The following is a 23,332-nucleotide window of genomic DNA, read 5'->3' as shown; positions in this document are numbered from 1 at the left end:
ACCAATACAAGCAGTCAGTCAGGAAAGCAAAGGCTAGCTTTTTCAAACAGAAATTTGCATCCTGTAGCTCTAATTCCAAAAGGTTTTGGGACACTGTAAAGTCCATGGAGAATAAGAGTACCCCCTCCCAGCTGTCCACTGCACTGAGGCTAGGTAACACCGTCACCACCGATAAATCCACGATAATCGAGAATTTCAATAAGCATTTCTCTACGGCTGGCCATGCTTTCCTCCTGGCTACCCCAACCCCGGCCACCAGCTCCGCACTCCCCGCAGCTACTTGCCCAAGCCTCCCCAGCTTCTCCTTCACCCAAATCCAGATAGCAGATGTTCTGAAAGAGCTGAAAAACCTGGACCTGTGCAAATCAGCTGGGCTAGACAATATGGACCCTCTCTATAATTATCCGCCTCCATTGTTGCAACCCCAATTACCAGTCTGTTCAACCCCTCTTTCGTATCGTCCGAGATCCCTAAAGATTGGAAAGCTTCCCGGTCATCTCCCTCTTCAAAGGGGGTGACACTCTAGACCCAAACTGTTATAGACCTATATCCATCCTGCCCCGCCTTTCTAAAGTCTTCGAAAGCCAAGTTAATAAACAGATCACTGGCCATTTCGAATCCCACTTTACCTTCTCCGCTGTGCAATCCGGTTTCCGAGCTGGTCACGGGTACACCTCAGCCATGCTCAAGGTACTAAACAATATCATGACCAGGCCAAGTCTTTCTAAGGTATTAGAAAGGTATTCTTATAAGGTATTCTTATCAGCAGACTCAACAGCCTTGGTTTCTCAAATGACTGCCTCGCCCAGTGAACCAACTATTTCTCAGACAGAGTTCAATGTGTCAAATCGGAGGGCCTGTTGTCCGGACCTCTGGCAGTGTCTATGGGGGTACCACAGGGTTCAATTCTCTGGCCGACTCTTTTCTCTGTATATATCAACAATGTTTCACTTGCTGCGGGTGATTCCCTGATCCAACTCTACGGAGACAACAACATTCTGTAAACATCTGGCCCTTCTTTGGACACTGTGTTAAGTAACCTCCAAATAAGCTTCAATGCCATACAACCCTCCTTCCGTGGCCTTCAACTGCTCTTAAATGCTAGTAAAACCAAATGCATGTTTTTTAACCGCTGCCTGCACCCGCCCGCCCGCCCGACTAGCATGACTACTCTGGACGGTTCTGACTTAGAATATGTGGACAACTACAAATACCTAGGTGTCTAGCTAGACTGTAAACTCTCCTTCCAGACTCATATTAAACATCTCCAATCCCAAATTAAATCTAGAATCGGCTTCCTATTTCGCAACAAAGCCTCCTTCACTCATGCCGCCAAACATACCCTTGTAAAACTGACTATCCTACCAATCCTCGACTTCGGCGATGTCATTTACAAAATAGCTTCCAATACTCTACTTAGCAAACTGGATGCAGTCTATCACAGTGCCATCCGTTTTGTCACCAAAGCCCCTTATACCACCCACCACTGCGACCTGTTTGCTCGGCTGGCCCTTGCTACATATTCATCGCTAGACCCACTGGCTCCAGGTCATCTATAAGTCTATGCTAAGTATATCTCTGCCTTATCTCAGCTCACTGGTCACGTAGCACGCGCTCCAGCAGGTATACCTCACTGTTCATCCCCAAATCACCTCATTTGGCCGCCTTTCCTTCCTGTTCGCTGCTGTCAATGACTGGATCGAATTGCAAAAATTGCTGAAGCTGGAGACTTATATTTCCCTCAATAACTTTAAACATCAGCTATCTGAGCAGTTAACCGATCGCTGTAGCTGTACATAGCCCATCTGTAAATATCCCACCCAATCTACATACCTCATCCCCATATTCAAGCCAATAACCTTTTGGTTACTGGCCCAACACTCTTAACTGCTAGGCTACCTGCCGCCCTAAGGTTTGTGTTGACTTACAGCACCAGTCAAAAGTTTGAATACACCTACTCCTTCAAGGGTTTTTCTTTATGTTTACTATTTTCTAAATTGTAGAATAATAGTGAAGACATCAAAAATATGAAATAACACATATGGAATCCTATAGTAACTCCTTCAAGACAGTGAAGCTAGTTGAGAGAATGCCAAGAGTGTGTAAAGCTGTCATCAAGGCAAAGGGTGGCTACTTTGAAGAATGTAAAATATAAAATAGATTTTAATTTGTTTAACACTTTTTTGGTTTCCACATGATTCTGTATGTGTTATTTCTTAGTTGTTATGTCCTCACTATTATTCTGCAATGTAGAAAATAGTAAAAATAAAGAAAAACCCTTGAATCAGTATATGTGTCCAAACTTTTGACTGGTGCTGTATGTTGATGTTGCTGTATGCTGCCACTGTAGTGTCAGTAGATGGCATGGGTTTCCTCAGTGACCTCATCTTGTTCTATAGTATGTTTAAAACTGTGTCTGTGTTCTGGTCGGTTTTCCTGGGCTGACACTTCACACTGGAAGAGACACACTGTGGGACACTTAACATCTGTAACACAGCATTCTGACTTCCTCTGACTGCTTTGAGGCTCTGAAGACACACAGACGTCGTCCTCAGCGGTCTGGGCACAGCACAAACTAACTGTACGCTGGTCTGTGTGTAGTCCTGGGTAGGTGTGTGGCAGTGTGAGGACACTCTAGCTCCTCTCAGCTCATATGTAGAACCAGACGTTTTTTCCCGGTCAAGACATAGCTACATGCCCTACTATATATCTGATGAATCTGTGCCCTACAAGTGCAGTCCACTGCTCCAAACCTCTCTTGAATATCTATAGAATAACTGTACCCCTAATCTAGTCTCCACCCTAAACCACAGGTCATGAAACACTAGGGTTGCAAAATTTCGGGAATCAGGAGGGAATAATCAGGAAATCCAGAATTTCTGGAAAACCAGGGAATTTATGGAAAGTTCACAGAATTTTGCAACCGTATGGAACACTCAGTGTGACTGGAGGTAAATCAGACCTACAGCATGACAAACTCTACTGGATGGTTCCACACACCTTCAATCACTATTGACTCAACTGTTTTTTTTCATTTGTTGGGTGTGTGTCTGTAAAAAAACAACCTTTGTAGTGAATTCAGTAGAAACATGTTTTATTAATTGCCATATGTTTATTGACTTCTCTTTCATGTCAGTTCTTTTGTTCTTTCTTTGTAGTGGCAAAAGATCTCTGTGCATCATCGTTTGTGACCTATCTGAAATGTCAAAGGTGTCCTTTTGATGTGGAGTACAGACCTCATGCGAGGCAGCACCTGTGCCATTCTCAGAGTAGATGAGTATGTGTGTGTGTAGATTAGGATGACACACACAAGGTGTGTGTGTTGTCACTGTCAGGCAGCCCCTGCTTCAGTGGGAGACGTGGGAAAAGAATCCATCACTATTATTCTTCTCTTCTTCTACCTAATGACTCTGGTAATTCTGGGAGTCTGACGCTCATTGGTGGCATGTGTTGCTGCCTTTCATCCTGGCCTAGGCACACATGTTCACACATATTCTCCGACGCATTCGCACATATTTACACACACACGTTCACACATGTTCTCAGAGCCCCTAACCTCAGTTTGGCTTCTCTGTGTGGCATCATGCCTCCAGTGGATGATTTCACTGTCACTCACTGGAGGTGAGGGAGATAATTTTGTTAATGAAGGGAGAGCTCATGGAATGTGATACACACACACACACACACACACACACACACACACACACTGTAATCTACCTTCACTCCATCTGCTGGACAATTAGTAAAACACACACACACACAAGCACGTAAACGCACATGCACATACAGTACACGCACGCGCACACACAAACACACCTACTGTAATCTACCTTCACTCCACCTGCTGGACAATTAGTAAAACACACACACACCACAGAGATGAATAGGCTCTGCCTTCCACTGTTGCATTGTTATGAATGTACAATAATAGTTTATTTGTTCATTGCTCACATGAACAAAAATCTGGTGACAGATTTTCAACTGGGCCATCAGGCTTTCTGTCTCTTCTTGTCCTTTGAAAATAGGAAGAAAGGGGACAGCTTCTTACTCACATATTGATGATTGTTTAATAATTACTGGTAAATTATTATCTTAGAAAATACCACATTAATGAGTAGTACTAAATATATTTATAACGTGTTTACCCAACCCATGTTTACTGAAGCACAAACAAGTCACAAGAATAAAGTGTGACATTTTAAATGAGGCTGGTTTGTTTGTGCTGAACATCTACAAATTATATTTTAAACATGCCATTGGTGGAACTTCTCACAAGTCACTCCAGAAAACACGACTTTTTGTCCCAATGATATCCTATTCCCTATTATGTTCACTACTTTTGACCAGTGCCCATGGGGATTTGGTAAAAAATAAGGAATAGGGTGCCATTTTGTATAAATCCACATGCATACCTGGAGGAATTCCTTGAGTTTCTTCTAATCAAAAGATGAGGGTAAAACAGTAAATGTTTTTAATTCTCCTGGCCTTCGTTTTGTTTGATTATGGCGCTACACGATGGGCCTTGTCTCTGGCGGTTTGGGAAAGCACAAAGAGAGAGGAGACTAAAAAATTGTTCACCCATTTACAAAATTACACATTGGTTTCCTTACCCTGTAAGCAGTCTATGGACAAGGTATAATATCAATCCATGCTTTGGTTTTTGTTTACCTGGCAGTGGTTGGCACTGTTTCCAAATGCTAACGTTTTAGCATTTATGGTACAAATCCCATTCAAGTAATGGTACCGAGATTAATATTTTTCAGATCATGTTCAAATCATCTATAAGTTACTTTGTTGAGCTTCACAATAAATTTGAGATACTTTCGAATAATTTGGACATGATACGCATAAAATGCTAATATTGGTCCCATTACTTGAATGGCATTTGTGCCACAAACGCTAAAATGTTAGCAGTTGGATACACTGCCATGGAAACTAAACCAAAGCACGGATTGCTGTCGTAACTTGTCCTTACAAGGTAAGGAAACCAATATGTAATTTGGGTGAACTATCCCTTTAACAGAGGGAGCTTGTCTTTAGCATGTGTGCCAAAGTGCCGCTAACACAGTGACACTGTCTCTCCTAGGACGGAGGGGTGGAGGAGCCGAGGGATGAAGGGAAGGAGGGATGGGTGTGTGGTGGAGACTTGGCCCATCTGTTCCTCTCTCTCTCTTTATCTCTCCTCTTTCTGATTTTTTTGGTTTGCTAGACCTCCCCCCAACACTCAAGGAGATAGAGGGTAGAGTCACAGGGGACCTCACTCGTCTTCCCTCCTACCCCCTGTCCCCTCCCTGTCAATCAGCCATCCTCTTCCCTTCCTCCCCCTGTCCCCTCCCTGTCAAACAACCATCCTCTCCCCTCCTTCCCCTGCTTGTGCCACCTCCACCATGGGAAAAGGGCCACTGATTAGAACAGTCCCACTCACTAAGAGCCATCCGTCATCATCTAAGCAGACCCTCCCCTTTGATCTAAACCCCCTCCCAGCCTCCCTCCCATTCTCTCCCTCCCAGTCTCACCCCCCTCAGCCTCCCTCCCTCCCAGCCTCCCCACAGCCTCTCCCTGGACACAGTCATTAATTGAATCAGGATTAATTAGCTTTGAGGTAATCAAATCAAATCAAATTGTATTGGTCGCGTACACAAATTTAGCAGATGTTATTGCAGGTGTAGCGAAATGCTTGTGTTCCTGGCTCCAGTAGTGCAGTAATATCTAGCAATTCACAAAAATACACACATATCTAAAAGTGCTTTACATCTGAGGAGGTTGGGAGGAGGCATTCTGAAGACAGGATGTTGGGATGCGGCATTCTGAAGACAGGATGTTGGGATGAGGTATTCTGAAGACAGGATGATGGGATGAGGCATTCTGAAGACAGGATGTTGGGATGCGGCATTCTGAAGACAGGATGTTGGGATGAGGTATTCAGCAAACAGGATGTTGGGATGAGGCATTCTGAAGACAGGATGATGGGATGCGGCATTCTGAAGACAGGATGTTGGGATGAGGTATTCAGCAAACAGGATGTTGGGATGAGGCATTCTGAAGACAGGATGTTGGGATGCGGCATTCTGAAGACAGGATGTTGGGATGAGGTATTCAGCAAACAGGATGTTGGGATGAGGCATCCTGAAGACAGGATGTTGGGAGGAGGCATTCTGAAAACAGGAGGTTGGGATGAGGCATTCAGCAAACAGGATGTTGGGATGAGGCATCCTGAAGACAGGATGTTGGGAGGAGGCATTCTGAAGACAGGAGGTTGGGATGAGGCATTCTGAAGACAGGATGCTGGGTGAGGCATTCTGAAGAAAGGATGTTGGGATGAGGCATTCAGAAGACAGGATGCTGGGATGAGGCCTTCAGAAGACAGGAGGTTGGGATAAGGCCTTCAAAAGACCGGATGCCGGGATGAGGCCTTCAGAAGACAGTTTGTTGGGATGAGGCATTCAGAAGACAGGAGGATGGGGAGAGGCACTAATACTGTGTTGGAAGGCTGGATCTACACTGTAGATATTTGACTTTATGGCTCTGACTTCATTTAGTTATGGTTCCATATGTAACCGGTGTGAAATGACTAATAGCGTTTCAATAGGTGACGTCATTAGTTTTGAAACCTTGAAGTACTTGTTCCCCTTGCTCTGCAAGGGCCGCGGCTTTTGTGGAGCGATGGCTAACGATGCTTGGTGTTAGGTGTTATGTTTGTTCCTTATATAATGACAAACTGGGGCGTAGGTTTAACTACTTTTAATAATGAACATATACTTCAGCTAGAAAACTCCATGTTTAGCATTCTTTAACCATCCGCCTAGACTGCTGGGTAACGTAGTCTAAATGTTATTAACACATAACAACACACTTCTTTCCTTTAAAAGAAAACTACTTTTTTATGTAACTACACGTCACATCACATTTGTTTACTCAACCTGCATAACATGCAATTTTTAACAACACACATTTCTTTCCCCAAATGGTTTTTCTTAAAAATTAAATAATTTTTCAACTAAATATAGTCTGTCCAACAATACTCTATTGTGGCTCTATTTCGTTTCACAATAACAAAACATTTAGTCCAGGTGCCCCTTTTTTAAAATGTTTAGCAATTCTCAATAAGCCCTTCAGGGGCTCTGGGGCTCCTTTCAGGGGCTCTGGGGCTCCTTTCAGGGGCTCTGGCTCTGCTGAAGTGCTTCCTGAAACAGTTGGACGGCGTTCATTGTCAGGGTGTTCTGACTGAATTGTCCATTTCTAAAGGCATTTGATGCTTCAGCAGTATTTTCCTGATGATCCTCGGTCTCTTGAGTGAATGGCTGAAGCCTTAGATCCACTCTGTTTCGTCTCAGTTGTGACCCATGCTCTGTTTGGATCTCATAGGATCGCGGTGCAACTTCTCTCTGCACACACCCTTGCTGCATCCAGGTTCCTGTAGTGATGTCTTGGAGTCGTACATGATCTCCAGGTTTCAGTTCAGGTAAGTGTCTTGCACTTTTGTCGTGTCGCTGTTTTTGTTTGTCTTTCTGTTTTTCCTTTGCGAGTTTGACTTTGTGAGCACCTCTGGGTGTTAGCAAGTCCTCATGGATGGGTAGGTTGGTTCTGATGCGACTTCCCATCAACATTTGTGCAGGTGAAAGTCCGTTCTGCAGCAGTGCGCTGCGGTAGATCGTCACATTTTTTAGGAAATCCTCCTTTCCATCGTGTGCCTTTTTCATCAGACCTTTGACAATTTTGCCTGAACTCTCTGCTAAGCCGTTGGACCTTGGGTAGTTGGGGCTGGAGGTGTTGTGTCGGAATCCCCAGTCGTCAGCGAACGATCGGAATTCAGAACTTGAGAACTGCGGGCCATTGTCCGAGTACAGTTCAGACGCAACCCCATGTCTTGCAAAGACTGATTTCAGGTAGGTGATTACAGCTTTGCTGGAGGTAGTTGGCAGTGTTGCTACTTCAGGGTAGTTTGAGTAGTAGTCGGTAATAACAATGTGACTTTTGCCATTGCAGTCAAAAAGGTCAACTCCAACTTTGTAGTAGGGTCTGTTGGGTACTGGATGAGGCATTAGCGGCTCTACTTGCTGCTTTGGGTAGGTTCATCCATTTTTGTGATGGCATCCATCTTTTCCATGCGTCCCAGTTCCTCCTTGAGCTTTTCCCTCAGTGCAAATGGAACTTTTCTGACTGCATGCACAACTGGAGTCATTTTGTCATCAGTACATATTTTTGTTCTCCTGGTAAACATCCAAGACCCTCAAACACATCCTCATACTCCGCCTGTAGTGATTCTTGGTCATTTTCAGTCTGTGATGTCACCTCATACACTCTTTTCAACAAATTGAGCTTTTCAGATGCATTGATTCCTTAGAATAGGCTGTACACTATTTTCCACAATCAGCAGCTGTGCTCTGAACTGTTTTCCTTTGTGCTGTAAAGTTACTATGCAGCTACCTTTGACTGGTACGTTCTCCCCAGTATAACCAGTAACCTTCATTTTCACCGGGTGTATTTTGCTCTTCACCTTCAGTGTTTTGTAGTCATCCTGCGATAACAGGTTTACCTGTGCTCCATTATCAAGCTTGAATGGTATTATAGGTTCATTCACCTTCAGTGTTTTGTAGTCATCCAGCGACAACAGGTTTACCTCCAGTATCAAGCTTGAATGGTATTATAGGTTCATTCACCTTCAGTGTTTTGTAGTCATCCAGAGACAACAGGTTTACCTGTGCTCCAGTATCAAGCTTGAATGGTATTATAGTTTCATTCACATTCAGTGTTTTGTAGTCATCCAGCGACAACAGGTTTACCTGTGCTCCAGTATCAAGCTTGAATGGTATTATAGTTTCATTCACATTCAGTGTTTTGTAGTCATCCAGCGACAACAGGTTTACCTGTGCTCCAGTATCAAGCTTGAATGGTATTGTAGTTTCATTCACAGTCAATGGCACAATCCATTCAGCATTTACTGCATTGCATATTTCCACAAAATCAACAAAGAATTCTTCCATCTCCTCGACTGTGTGAACCTTTTTCTTTGTAGCCTCAGCTTTGCAGCATTTTGAGAGATGATTATTTTTTCCACAGTTGTTACATGATTTGCCAAATGCAGGGCATTTTTTGGGCTTGTGGATAAATCCACACTTTCCACATGTAGTGTTTTGATCTCTCTTTTTTGTTTGTTTTTGTTTTGTAAAGTGTTTTGTGTTGTCCTCTCTTTTTATTGCATACACTGACGTCTCATCCCTGCACAGCTCTTTAGATTGTGCTCTGATGGTTTCAGCTGCTCGACACATATTCACTGCTTTATCCAAAGTTCAATCTTGCTCACGCAGCAATCTCTCCTTGAGTCCATTATCAAGTATGCCACAGACTATCCTGTCTTTCACTAGTGAGTCTTTCAGATTTTCAAATTCACACGTTTTGCTCAGTGTGTTCAGCTCAGCCAAATACTGGTCAAAACTGACTCCCTGTTTCTGATCATGAGAGAAAAACTTGTATCTCTCAAACGTGACGTTCTGGCTTGGTACAAAGTACTCCTCAAATTTAGCCATTAGCACAGTCAATGTCAAGTTTGCCTCATCTTGCTGAAAGCTATTGTAAATGTCCAATCCATCCTCTCCAATAATATGCAGAACAATGGAAGCTTTAATTTGTCATCATCTCCCCCTGCACCACTGGCTGCTACGTAGATATTGAATATCTGCTTGAAGTGTTTCCAATTGTCAGCTAAATTGCCTGTTAACTGCTTAGGAGTAGGAGGACTAAGCCTATCCATGACGGAGAACAGGAAGAGTGTCAATTTCTCTTACTTCAGCATGTTGCTCATCAACTTGCTCATCAACAGATTCCAATGCAGCCTCGCTCTCGCTGCTGTCACTCTCGCTGCTGTCAATCTCGCTGCTGTCACTCTCGCTGCTGCGGCTCGTTGTCCTTGCTCTTGCAAGCTAGCATCTTCGACTGCTCACGTCACTTGACTTGTGGTAGAATGTTCCATGTTCGTCGCCAAAATTTGCAGAGTTACTCCTTTCTTTTCTCTGTCTCATCATAGCGACTACCAATCTGACACCATGTTATGTTTGTTCCTTATATAATGACAAACTGGGGCGTAGGTTTAACTACTTTTAATGAACATATACTTCAGCTAGAAAACGTCATGTTTAGCCATGCAAGGCATTCTTTAACCATCCGCCTAGCCTGCTGGGTAATGTAGTCCAAATTTAATTAACACATAACAACACAGGAGGCAGTTGTTGATAAGTGGAGAGGGTCCCTGATTTTAGCCCAGGTGGGGCGAGGAGAGGGACGGAAGCTATACTGTTACACATACACAGGGTTTTTCACTGTTTCAGTAACTGAGTCATGCAAATTACTAGAGCGGTTAGTGTTGCCACTGGCATTCTGACTGATTTATACTGTAGGCTACCTAGCACACAAACACGCTGGTCCAGGATGAGTCCATTTAGGCTCCTTACTCCTCTGAAAGCAGGCATCCCAGTGATGGGGCTATGAGGAGGTTCTGCGATAACATGGCTGATGAAGATAGATCTGTCAGAGCATAGCAGTGGAGGAATGGGAGAGGAGAGGGGGGGCAATCCATACATCAGTTCTCAGCCCTGGGGTCAGGGGTGTCATTGTCATAGAAACAGGGATAATTCAGAAGATGGTGTGGCTCCAGTTTGTCCAGGGGATGGATAGGGAGAGAGGGAAGGAGGGAAGGAGAGATAGACGGACGCTCAGGCAGCTGTATCTACGGTACAGTGGTTTGTGTGTTTGTTTGTGTGTGTGTGTGTGTGTGTGTGTGTGTGTGTGTGTGTGTGTGTGTGTGTGTGTGTGTGTGTGTGTGTGTGTGTGTGTGTGTGTGTGTGTGTGTGTGTGTGTGTGTGTGAGAGAGAGGTTTAATGATCCACATACACCCTTGGCCACTTAACCGTAGGCCCAGTGGCAGCAGGTGAGCAGTGAACAGAGTAGACAATGAATATAGATGAAACAACCAGGAAAGGCTTTGACTTCACTGAGGCACAGGACCACACGCTGGTCCTGCCGATATAATCAAGTCATTATCGCCTGTATAAATATTTCAGGATTTTATAATAGGATGGTGTTATTATGGTGTAATTATATGATTCTGAAAAATAAATGTAAATGACAAATGTGACTGATATTTCTTTTAAGATTTTCCCCTATTTATCTGCAAATATGTTGTTGTTAAGCTTGCTAACCTACTAGCACAACAAGCGAATACAAAGCATGCTAACCCAATAGCGAAACGATCTAATACAAAGCATGCTAACCCACTAGTACAAGGAGCTTATACAAAACATGCTAACCCAATAGCACAGCGAGCTAATACAATCCATGCTAAACCAATAGCACCACAAGCTAAAACTGCTAACCCACTAGCACGGTGAGCTTATTATATCGCTCTTAATTATTCAACAGTGACATGCTCTGTACGAAACACTGTTTTCTTTTTCTGTGGTCCACTGTGTCTTTAAACGACCACACGGAGAGGGACCTCCAGATCCACAGCAGAAAAATAAGTTATAGCCATCAATATTTCATAGTTAATTATGATCACAAACCTCAGCCTTTATTATTCATCCAGACGAGATGAGGCTGCGGAGGGTTTTTGCGTCTCATTGTTGTGGTTTGACCCGACGGGCCAGGGAGATGACGGAGGGATGAATGATTAAATTCTTAGGGATAGAGAGAGCCCTTCTTTCTGCCTCTTTTGCTCTATCACTCCACTCATTCACCCAGCCACATCTCTATCTCTCTTCCAAAGCATCTGACCCAACATCCATGCAATATAGACAGTAGAAATCAACTGTTCAGCTCTTATTTCATCCAAGATGACAGTATGAATCGGTATATTGAGAGGATAAGCTGACAGAATTAATAATCAATGAATAAAGCTATTTGTTTTAGGCCGGCCTGTGGGACTAATTATCCAATGAGGGCGTTACAGGGGTGAGTGCAGTCACTGTGTGAGTGAGGGCACTGTGTCTTACTGCGCATGCGTGTGTCAATGTTTATGTGGGGCAGGTGGGAGCCCATAGCTGTGGCCCCAGAGAGAGAGAGGTTAGCTGGGGGACTAGAATATTGGGAGGAGGGCCAGAGGAAGGCCCAGGGGTTTATAGGCACCAGTCAGAGGGGTGCTTGAGCTGTGATGGATATACTGCCCCAGGGAGAATGGCTCCAGAGAATGGTCCACTGGGCCATGAACACACACACAGCTAGAAACAGACAAAGCTATAGACACACACACACACACACACATACACACACATACACACACAAACACGCGCACGCAGACACACACACACACGCACACACACACACGCGCACACACACACACACACACACACACACACACACACACACACACACACACACACACACACACACACACACACACACACACACACACACACACACACACACACACACTCAAAGCCAGACACATTAAGACAGACATGGGGTGTTTTGCTTGATGGTCTGTGACATCTGTAATTCTCTCTAATTCTCCCATTGGACCAGTACTACTTAGAATGATTGATGATATTGTTTCAATGCCTTGTAAACAGCTTGCTAAGTGAAGGTTACCGGTTTAAAATGCCGACAATATTTTCACCACTAGCAATTCCTTGACTTTGTAGTGAAACACGGTGACATTACATTCATATGTGTAGGTGTGTAGTAATACCCCTATGTGAAAAGGCCTTATCCCTTCTATGTTTCATAAAGGCTGTCTGATCGTCTCACTGTCTGCTCAGTGAACTGCTCTGAGGGAGCGTGACACCAGACTACACAGTCATTCCAGCATGATCAGTAGCTGTGCAGACAGCATTATTACAGATGTGGTTGGAGCTGTGCTGTTATTATCACTACTTAACCCCAGTGTATTGCTCTGCACGTAACCCTATCATTAACATGAAATGTTAATCATCCATGCAACCAGCCGTCCAGGCTGGGGAGGGAGTCTTAGTGTGTGTGTGTGCGTGTGTGTGTACGTGTGCGTGTGTGTGTGTGTGTGCGTGTGTGTGTGTGTGTGTGTGTGTGTGTGTGTGTGTGTGTGTGTGTGTGTGTGCGTGTGCTCTGAGTGTGTTTTACAAGGCAGCCCAGCCGCCTGCCATGCGTTTTAATTGAATCCAGTTGTAATCAGTGAGATGTTTGAAGGAGACAACATGTAAAGACTATGTGGCACACTCCATTATAACTGCTCTTCTCCTCACAGCTGCTCACAGCCAGGCTGATCACACCGGATCTCTAGTGAAGCCTGTGGTTATGCTGATGCAGACACACAGGAGTTGTGGGTGTGTGGGTGTGGGTGTGGGTGTTTGTGTGTGTGCTTATGTGTGTGTTTGTGTGTGTGTGTGTTTGTGTGTGTGCAAGGAATCTTGTACTGTATAACAATGTTGGAAAAGCAGAAGTCTCCAGCTCACCTTTGTAAACAGTGCTCCATCTCTGAATTTTGAAATTATTTGTCCACTATTTCAACTAATATTCTACCTGACACCGTATAGTCATAGACCTAATATGTATGTTGGTTTTCTTCATAAAGTATTTTCCCAACATGTATCTACAGTAGGATGACAGTACAGTATACCCCAGAGACATGACCTGACCTACAGTAGTCTGGGGCCAGATTCACAAAACCTTCTTAAGAAGACATTTCTTCTTACAGTTTTTTTCGATTGCTAAACGACAGTGGGCACAACTGGAGACACATGTGCAAAACTCTAACTACAGTCTGCACTACCAACAGTCACCTGAGCTAAACAGTTCACATCACCTGCAAAACTCATTCCAAGCAACACAACTCTTAACACATGGCTCAAAACACGCTCAGTGCAGCCACTATGCACCAACACTATGCACAACCCTCACTGAGATAACACACTGTCACTCAGAACACACTGAGAGTAAAAACACTAGCATCAAACACCAATACAGAAAATACAAACTTTTCATCTTTACAGTTTGAACAATATCAGTGACTTCATACAAAGTAATATTTTCTTCAAAGAAAAGAGTGACATTCTTTCACATGATTTATATATTTTTTTAGAACATAACAATTCTTTAAGGTAAATGAAAATTAGCAGTTTGCTTCAATAGTCTGTAGTAATTTACGGAATTACAGTAATGAGAAAAAAAAGGTGTTCTAGGAAAGCTATAAGCCTTTCTGTGTTGTATGGGCCAATGAGTGGTGTGTTGAGGAGCAAACCATCAATGGCCATTGCAGCACACATGATGATATTTCCCCCCCTTTGGCCTGGAACCTCCACAGTGGTCCTTTGACCTATAACATTCCTTCCTCTGCGCCGTGTTTTGGCAAGGTTAAATCCAGCTTCATCGATAAATACAAATGAATGTGGTCTTTCCAGTGCTTCCACCTCCATTACTCTCTGAAAAACAGTAAGTTCACAGTTTTACTGTAGAAATGCTAGTGTTTTTTTTTTACTGTATGTCATGTCAACAATAGCATTTTCCTGCGCATCTGAAAATATTTTTCCTCTTCCCCCTGTTGGGGGCAGCCTTTGGTTCCTGTTGTAAAAATATATTTTACAGTCAAACTTACTGTAATATATATCTGTGTAAATATTCTATAATTGCAACACAAAATAGATTCCTGTAATGTTTTCATTTACTGTAAGGATGTAACTCTCACCTTTTTGCATGATGGAAAATTCGCATTACAGATGCCACTGTGGATCTTTGCAGATTGGGTTGCACCCTCAACCCTGCCTCTCTCAATGAGAGACCATGGTTCACGACATGGTCTATAAGTGTAGCCCTTATTACATCTGAAATAACAGCTCTTTGTCTTCTTTGTCTTCCTCCTCGCATCCGCCCTCTCCCTGCCACCCTTCTCCCTCCACGAACCCATCTTCCTTGTTCCATTTCCAAAATGAGTCTTTCTGAGCTCTACCTATATATACTGTAATATGTGTGTGTGTTCACTAACAAGTCTAAAACAAGACAACTGCTTAGCCTTTCAGCTGAAATTGCAATCAGCAGTGTTTGAAAGGCACAAGGCGGAAATCTATTCCGTTTTGAATGTGTGGTTCACAGTTTTGACAGCAGTGTGTTAGCATTTGAACAAAGTGCTGTAAATCCACAGTGTTGTGCAGGTTGTGGTTAAAGTCATGGGATAAGTGTGTAGAGTTTTGAAAACTGTGTTCAAGCAATGAAAAACGAACTAGAGTTTGGTCCACATGAACTGCTGCTGTGCAGACTGTAGTTAGAGTTTTGCACATGTGACTCCAGTTGTGTCCACTGTCGTTTCGCAATCGAAAAAAACTGTAACTGCCAACTATGGACTTATGAAGAAAGTTAAGCAAACACAACACAGTTATTAGAAATGTTCTTAATTTTTTTCCTATGTTTCTTCCTAAGAAAAAAATTAAGAAGAAATGGGATTCCTGAAAATAATGTTTTAGGATTAATTCTTGGAAATGTACTTAACTTTAGGACAGCTCAACCCTTGTCTTAACTTTAGGACAGCTCAACCCTTGTCTTAACTTTAGGACAGCTCAACCCTTGTCTTAACTTTAGGACAGCTCAACCCTTGTCTTAACTTTAGGACAGCTCAACCCTTGTCTTGAGACAAATTGATACTTTTGTAACCATTAACACTTTATTGCGCTACAGACACAGTTGACTACCAGATATTTAGATACAGCAATAAAACAAATTAAACCCGCATTATCTAGCTAGCTAGTAATTAACAATATATTACAATATTCTAGAAGTGTTAAATAACTAGCGCCGGCTTGTCAATTTACAAAGAAGAACTTGGCTAACTTAGCTAACGTTAACGTAGGTAGCTATGTTGGCTATAATGTCATTACCTGTTAGCTAGCTAACGTAGCTACCTAACGTACCAGTTGCGCAGTTCCTCTACCACCGTCTCTCCTATGATGGACGATCTCCTCCAGCTGGTCCACATGAATGGTCTCTCAGCTCCCTTCTTCTTAGCAGCCGACTTGATGTCAGACCACTTCTTTTTTACTGCGTCACTCTCCCTTGCCATACCCCTGACGGCATGGACAGACTCGGCCACTCTCCCTTGCCATACCCCTGACGGCAGGGATTTCAAATCAATCAAATCACATTTTATTAGTCACATGCACCAAATACTCCAGGTGTAGACCTTACAGTGAAATGCTTACTTACTAGCCCCTGAGCAACAGGTAAGAGATAAAAAAAAGAGATAAACTTCCTTAGATATCGTGCACCAGCTGTTGTTTACAAAAATACATAGACCGCCACACCTTGTCTTACCAGACGCCGCTGTTCTATCCTGCCGGGTCATCGTATAACCAGCCAGCTGTATGTTGGTATTGTACACATTAGAATAACGTAGTTTCAACACGCACAATTGGCCCAGTGTCGTCCGGTTTTGGCCGGGGTAAATAAGAATTTGTACACACACAGACACTGACCAAAAACATATTTTGTTGGCATTTACGTACAGTTGAAGTCGGCTGTTTACATGCACTTAGGTTGGAGTCAAGAAAACTCGTTTTTCAACCACTCCACAAATTTCTTGTTAACAAACTATAGTTTTGGCAAGTCGGTCAGGACATCTACTTTGTGCATGACACAAGTCATTTTTCCAACAATTGTTTACAAACACATTTTTTCAATTAGAATTCACTCGATTACAATTCCAGTGGGTCAGAAGTTTACTTACACTAAGTTGACTGTGCCTTTAAACAGCTTGGAAAATTCCAGAAAATTATGTCATTGCTTTAGACGCTTCTGATAAGCTAATTGACATAATTTGAGGTGTACCTGTGGATGTACTTCAAGGCCTACCTTCAAACTCTTTGCTTGACATCATGGGAAAATCAAAAGAAATCAGCCAAGACCTCAGAAAAAAATTGTAGACCTCCACAAGTCTGACTCATCCTTGGGAGCAATTTCGAAACGCCTGAAGGTACCACGTTCATCTGTACGAACAATAGTACGCAAGTATAAACACCATGGGACCACGCAGCCGTCATACCGCTCAGGAAGGAGACGCGTTCTGTCTCCTAGAGATGAACGTACTTTGGTGCAAAAAGTGCAAATCAATCCCAGAACAACAGAAAAGGACCTTGTGAAGATGCTGGAGGAAACAGGTATAAAAGTATCTATATCCACAGTAAAACGAGTCCTATATCGACATAACCTGAAAGACCACTCAGCAAGGAAGAAGCCACTGCTCCAAATCGCCATAAAAAATCCAGACTACGGTTTGTAACTGCACATGGGACAAGTATCTCAAGACATCAGTCAGGAAGTTAAAGCTTGGTCACAAATGGGTCTTCCAAATGGACAATGACCCCAAGCATACTTCCAAAGTTGTGGCAAAATGGCTTACAGACAACAAAATCAAGGTATTGGAGTAGCCATCACAAAGCCCTGACCTCAATCCTATAGAACATTTGTGGGCAGAACTGAAAAAGCATGTGCGAGCAAGAAGGCCTACAAACCTGACTCAGTTACACCAGCTCTGTCAGGAGGAATGGGCCAAAGGTGCTGTTTCGTTGTTCATTTGCTCAGTTGTTTCATTCTCAACCAGAATTGACAAGCAGGAAGTTTTAGCTCAGTCTGTATGTGGCCTCTCTTCCTCGGTGCGCACTGTCAATGTGTCCGTTTCCGTCTTGTCCAGGTGTGTATGTAACATTTCACATAAACCCGGTTTCTTGTCTGCATCGTTGTAGCGGTCCTTGTACCTAGCATCGAGCATGTTGGCGACACAGTAAAGAGAGAATGCCACCCAATAGCTTGTTCACAGCCTGTGTCGGCAGTTTTGTTGAGCGGGCATTTCAATGCCATGACAGAGGGTATCACGTCTGCTGCAGGCGCAGTTGAAGAGCTTTTTTCTCAAGTTAGTTGTTCGAATGGAGCTAGCTAGTGGGTTCATGTTTCCAAGTTTCAAACATGTTTACAAATGCCATTGAAATGGCAGCAGATTCATGAGCATGCAATACTACTTTCCTCAGCACGAAATCCATGACGATCCACTGTGCTGTCATACTCAGCATGCTCATGGGTCTGATATCGCTAGTCCAAATGTCAGTCGTGAAGCTAATAGCAGTGACGCTATTACTGTGTATCTCCGGTAGGGCAGCATCTGTAAAATAGCTCACTTGGTAGTGTGTACCGGTGCTCGACCAGTCGGCGAAAGCCAACATCACTCACGACAGAGAACGGTTGATTGTCAAGGCCAATGAATTCCCTTGGATTTGCCTTTTGAATTTTCTTACTCTTTCAAATGACTGCTGGACTTGTTGACTGCTCGATCCACACAGCAGACACTGTGGGCTAGGTTAGAAATGCTGTGTTCCATGTGTAGCGCAAAATGTTACGTGGCATCATTACGTCATGTACCTTATAGGTACAGTATATAGGTATATAGGTATGCACGTCATGTACCTTATAGGTACAGTATATAGGTATATAGGTATGCACGTCATCTACCTACGTTATATAGGTATGCACGTCATCTACCTACGTTATATAGGTATGCACGTCAGCTTTGACAACGATTTTGCACATCGGCGTTAAACTAGACACGGGCCGATGCCGATGTTGTCATTTTTAGCTAATATCGTCTGATTCCGATATGTTTACAGATATATCCTGCATCCCTCATTTCAACCAGTTCTTTCCACTGGGCTGCATGTTGGGATTTTTTTCAAGTTATTATGGAGGGAACATGGATGGATGAAGCACAAAAACTAATTTCCTGAGTCAGTGTTTTGTTTGATCAGTTTCAGCTCAGTGGCAGTGTCCTTTTTCAGATAGAGATGACAAAAAGTAATCATTCCCCATGTGGCATTTCTAGTTTTAATAGAGCTCTATTAGGTGTTAAATCTTCTCCAGCATGGCTAAGCAGAGGGTGAACTGTCTCGTTTAAAACATCCCATAACTCCTGGAGAAAGCAGCAGTTTCTTCAAACAGAACCAGCCTGTGTTTGGTGTTTGTCTGCAGGAGACGTGAGATGTCCACCCATAATGTGCACTACTGCCTGCCAGTCCTGCAGTGTCTCTCTGCCTCTCTGCTCCTGTCCTCTCCAGATCATAGACTCCATGAACATCCCAGGCAGTTGGGGAAAACAAAGCTAACGTGTGCAATATAAGAGAGGAGACACTCCTTTTAAATGACAACCACATTTCATTGGGGGGTAGAAAAACTGAGACAGACAGTCGAAGAGGCAACTTGCTAGCTGCTGGGACATTTTCCAGCTACAAAGGTTTAACAGACTAACAAATTAAAGAATACGTGATGCCAATGTGACTACAGATGTTTTGCCTTTGGTGTCGATCCTTGGCATAATCCCAAACTGAAGAAACCAAGGAAAATGCAGTAGATGAAAGTCCAGGTTTTCCAAGAACACTAGCTGGCTTATTAAATCCACTTTGATCCTCCTGTCTTTGATATTCGTAGTCTCATAAAGAATTCACTTTCAGCGGTAAATATAGGTAGTCCAGTGATCTGAGATGACATATACCCCTCATTCCTTCACATTCTGTTTAAATTATCCAAAACAATCAGAGAAAATATGGGGAGAATAAAAAACACATTAAAATAGTACTGGGTTGTTTTCCTGTTTTGCAGAACAGGCAGTGTTTAATTCTGGGGCACTACGCTATACAGTTTCACCATTTCATTATGAAATAGTATGGCTCTTCAAACTTCTAGCTAGAGCACAATGGAAGTGTCTCTTAGTGAGTGAGTAATGTTGGCTCTAGGGATCAGAAGGGTACAGGTCTTATAGTTGAAGGAATGGAAATGTCAGTCACTGTCACTATACAACATTCTACTTTTTCAATATGAGGCAGCGACACAGCTACCCTATGACAGAACATTAGACAAGTGACATTAGTCACAGGCCAGAGCCACATCCATTAGATAGGAGTTGTTGGTTGTGACAGTCATGTGTGACCTGGTGTAGCTACAGGATACAACCCCTCTGTTGTAAACACAGACACATAGTTCATCTCCTCTCTCCTCCTTTTACCCCTCGCCCAGTTCTCTCTGTCCTCTGGGCATGGATGAATAACCTCTCCCCTCATCCCCTCATCTCTGTGTTTGTAATTGTCCTCTGTTTCTGGGGTTAAAATAATGAGCAGCATCAATCAGACTATGGAGGAGGGAGGGAGATAGGGGTAGCGTGACCTGGCAGGGCCACCCTGCAGAGCCGGCATGCCCGAGGCCAGTGTGTGTTTGTGAGTGTGGTGTGGGGTGTTTGGGTGTATGTGTTTGTGTGTTGTGGTGTCTGTGTGTGTGTGTGTGCATGTGTGTGTATGTGTGCCCTGTTTGTTTGGCCTGCCCGGAAGGTGACACGGTGCCTCGGTGATGGCGAGGTCACTGCCACGTCTGACCTGACCTCTTACACCGCCGGCCTGCTTCATGACACTGTGTGAGGAAACATGATGGGTCGCACACACACACGCACACACACGCACGCGCACGCACACACACACACGCACACGCACACGCACACACACACACACACTTAAAATAAACACACACACACACATGCATGCTCACACACAGATGCTCTTTCTCTTCTTCTCTTCTCTCTCTTCCTTCCTCTCTCTCTATCTACCTATCTCTCTCTATCTACCTCTCTCTCTCTATATACCTCTCTCTCTCTTCCTACCTCTCTCTTTCTATCTACTTATTTCTCCCTCTCTCTACCTCGCTCTCTCTATCTACGTATTTCTCTCTCTCTATCTACCTCTCTCTCACTATCAACTCTCTCTATCTACTTATTTCTCTCTCTCTATCTACCTCTTTCTCTCTCTACCTCTTTCTCACTCTCTTTCTCTCTCTCTCTCTCTCTCTGTACCTCTCCATTTCTCTCTCTCTCTATCTCTCTCACTCTCTCTGTACCTCTCCATTTCTCTCTCTCTCTCTTTCTCTCTCTCGCTCTCTCTACCTCTTTCTCTCTGTACCTCTCCCGTTATCTTTCGTTCTCTCTCGTTCTCTCTCTCCCCCTCTCTCTCTCTCTCTCTCTCTCTCTCTCAAATGACTGAAGCCCTTACCTCATCCTAGACAATATAGTATCCTAGATATGGGAGGTAGTTTGGAGTCTAACATTGTAGACACATCCTCATGTTTAGAAGAGTTTTGTCTGAGAACAACAGAAACAACTAACAGTCCTCCCATAACAAAGACATGAGTTTCTCTCCACAGTTGAAGTGAAAGTCTCATAATTGGACCTATAATCTCCTTTGGTAGAGAAGCTGGGAGTTACAAATCCCTCTGTCCTCATTAAAAAGTACAACCCTCCTTTGGAACACTGAGTTACAGCATTGATTAGAAAGCCTATCGCCTGGTGTGATTTCCATTTCTTTCATTGTTCTTTTCTGGGCTGAAATAAGACAGGCATTTTCACTGCGCATTCCAATTACAGCAGGGCAGATGAAGAAAGGTGCGTTATTAACTAGAGAAACCTTGCTAACACAAAGAGAATTCCTAACTTAACAAGATGTAATTTTTCATTGATAACTCCCCATCAACATGTCTGCTGCATTTTCCTTTCTGGATAATTATGAGGACTGCATTTGAATATATATATATATATACACACAGACTTCAGGAGTAGTTGGATACAGTAGGCTTATGCAATTCTATATTTAATATTTCAGATATTTTTTCAGTTGAAGCCATACAAATCTGTGATGGGTTTTAAGAGAAATCTCAGTGTATTGCTGATATAAAGGTACAGTCAGATTCATTATGTGACTTACCACTTCCACGATGTAACATTCTTTATGGGATAATGAGAAACTACAGCAACTAGACCTTAGTAGCTCAGACCCACATAATTAAAGGCATTTTGATAGCATTTATAGAATAACATAAGTATAGCTGTGTGCTTCTATAGAATACCGTTAAGTGTGACTTGAACTAAATTGACCATCCCACCCATTACAACCACATAATAAGTGGTGGGCTGTTGTGTCATGGTCCTTTAACTGTGGCAGTGTGGGGAATTCAAACTCCTAATAGGCATCAAGGGACCATCGAGGGAGAGATCCAGATTATTAGTATTGAGGTTGTTAGCATAGTTATCTTTGTTGGACACTTATGTACTGTAGATTTGAGGCACATGGTGCTCCACTACTGTCCATTTGCTCTGTGTGTCTCATCCCCAACCTGCTCGGTGAGAGTATTAAAGCATAAGTGGCCCCATTGAAGCTACCTAAAAGGTCACGCATCATAATTACCATTACCCTTGCCTGTATGCTAAATGACATCAGGCATTTTCTCCTCAAATTAGTTTCCCAAGTAATGTCTTCTAGGAAAGGAGACTCTTCAGTAGAAAGAAGGGGATGCACGGAGAAAACACAGACACCACGCTATTATCACACTCCAGGCCAGGAAAAGTCTTGGTAATAATCATCACTGTTTTTTCATCTCTCTCTTCTTCTTCTTCTTCCTTCTTCTTCTTCTTCTTCTTCTTCTTCTTCTTCTTCTTCTTCTTCTTTCTTCTTCTTCCTTCTTCTACTTCTTCCTTCTTCTTCTTCCTTCTTCTTCTTCTTCTTCTTCTTCCTTCTTCTTCCTTCTTCTTCTTCTTCTTCTTCTTCTTCCTTCTTCTTATTCTTCTTCCTTCTTCTTCTTCCTTCTTCTTCTTCCTTCTTCTTCTTCTTCTTCTTCCTTCTTCTTCTTCTTCTTCCTTCTTCTTCTTCTTCCTTCTTCTTCTTCTTCTTCCTTCTTCTTCTTCTTCCTTCTTCCTTCTTCATTCCAAGGGAAAGGAGCTCATGAACAATTTAGCCATGCCTTCCTGATGGTGTTTCACATGGCTCTGTGGGATATCTTTTATACATCAATGAGGCCAATTGACTGTTTAAGTGTGAATGCACTGAGTGTCGCCAGCTCTGCTCAGCCCTGCTCTGCCCTGCTCTGTTCAGTATATCTCTATCTCTCTGCTGTACTGTACTGCTGCCCTGCTCTGTTCAGTATATCTATATCTCTCTGTTGTACTGCTGCCCTGCTCTGTCAGTATATCTCTATCTCTCTGTTGTACTGCTGCCCCGCTCTGTTCAGTATATCTCTATCTCTCTGTTGTACTGCTGCCCTGCTCTGTTCAGTATATCTCTATCTGTCTGTTGTACTGCTGCCCTGCTCTGTTCAGTATATCTCTATCTCTCTGTTGTACTGTACTGCTGCCCTGCTCTGTTCAGTATATCTCTATCTCTCTGTTGTACTGTACTGCTGCCCTGCTCTGTCAGTATATATCTATCTCTCTGTTGTACTGCTGCCCCGCTCTGTTCAGTATATCTCTATCTCTCTGTTGTACTGCTGCCCTGCTCTGTTCAGTATATCTCTATCTCTCTGTTGTACT

The sequence above is a fragment of the Oncorhynchus mykiss genome, chromosome 26 (genome assembly GCF_013265735.2).
Source record: "Oncorhynchus mykiss isolate Arlee chromosome 26, USDA_OmykA_1.1, whole genome shotgun sequence".
NCBI classification, from domain to species: Eukaryota; Metazoa; Chordata; class Actinopteri; order Salmoniformes; family Salmonidae; genus Oncorhynchus; species Oncorhynchus mykiss.
This window is presented reverse-complemented; position numbering follows the sequence as displayed.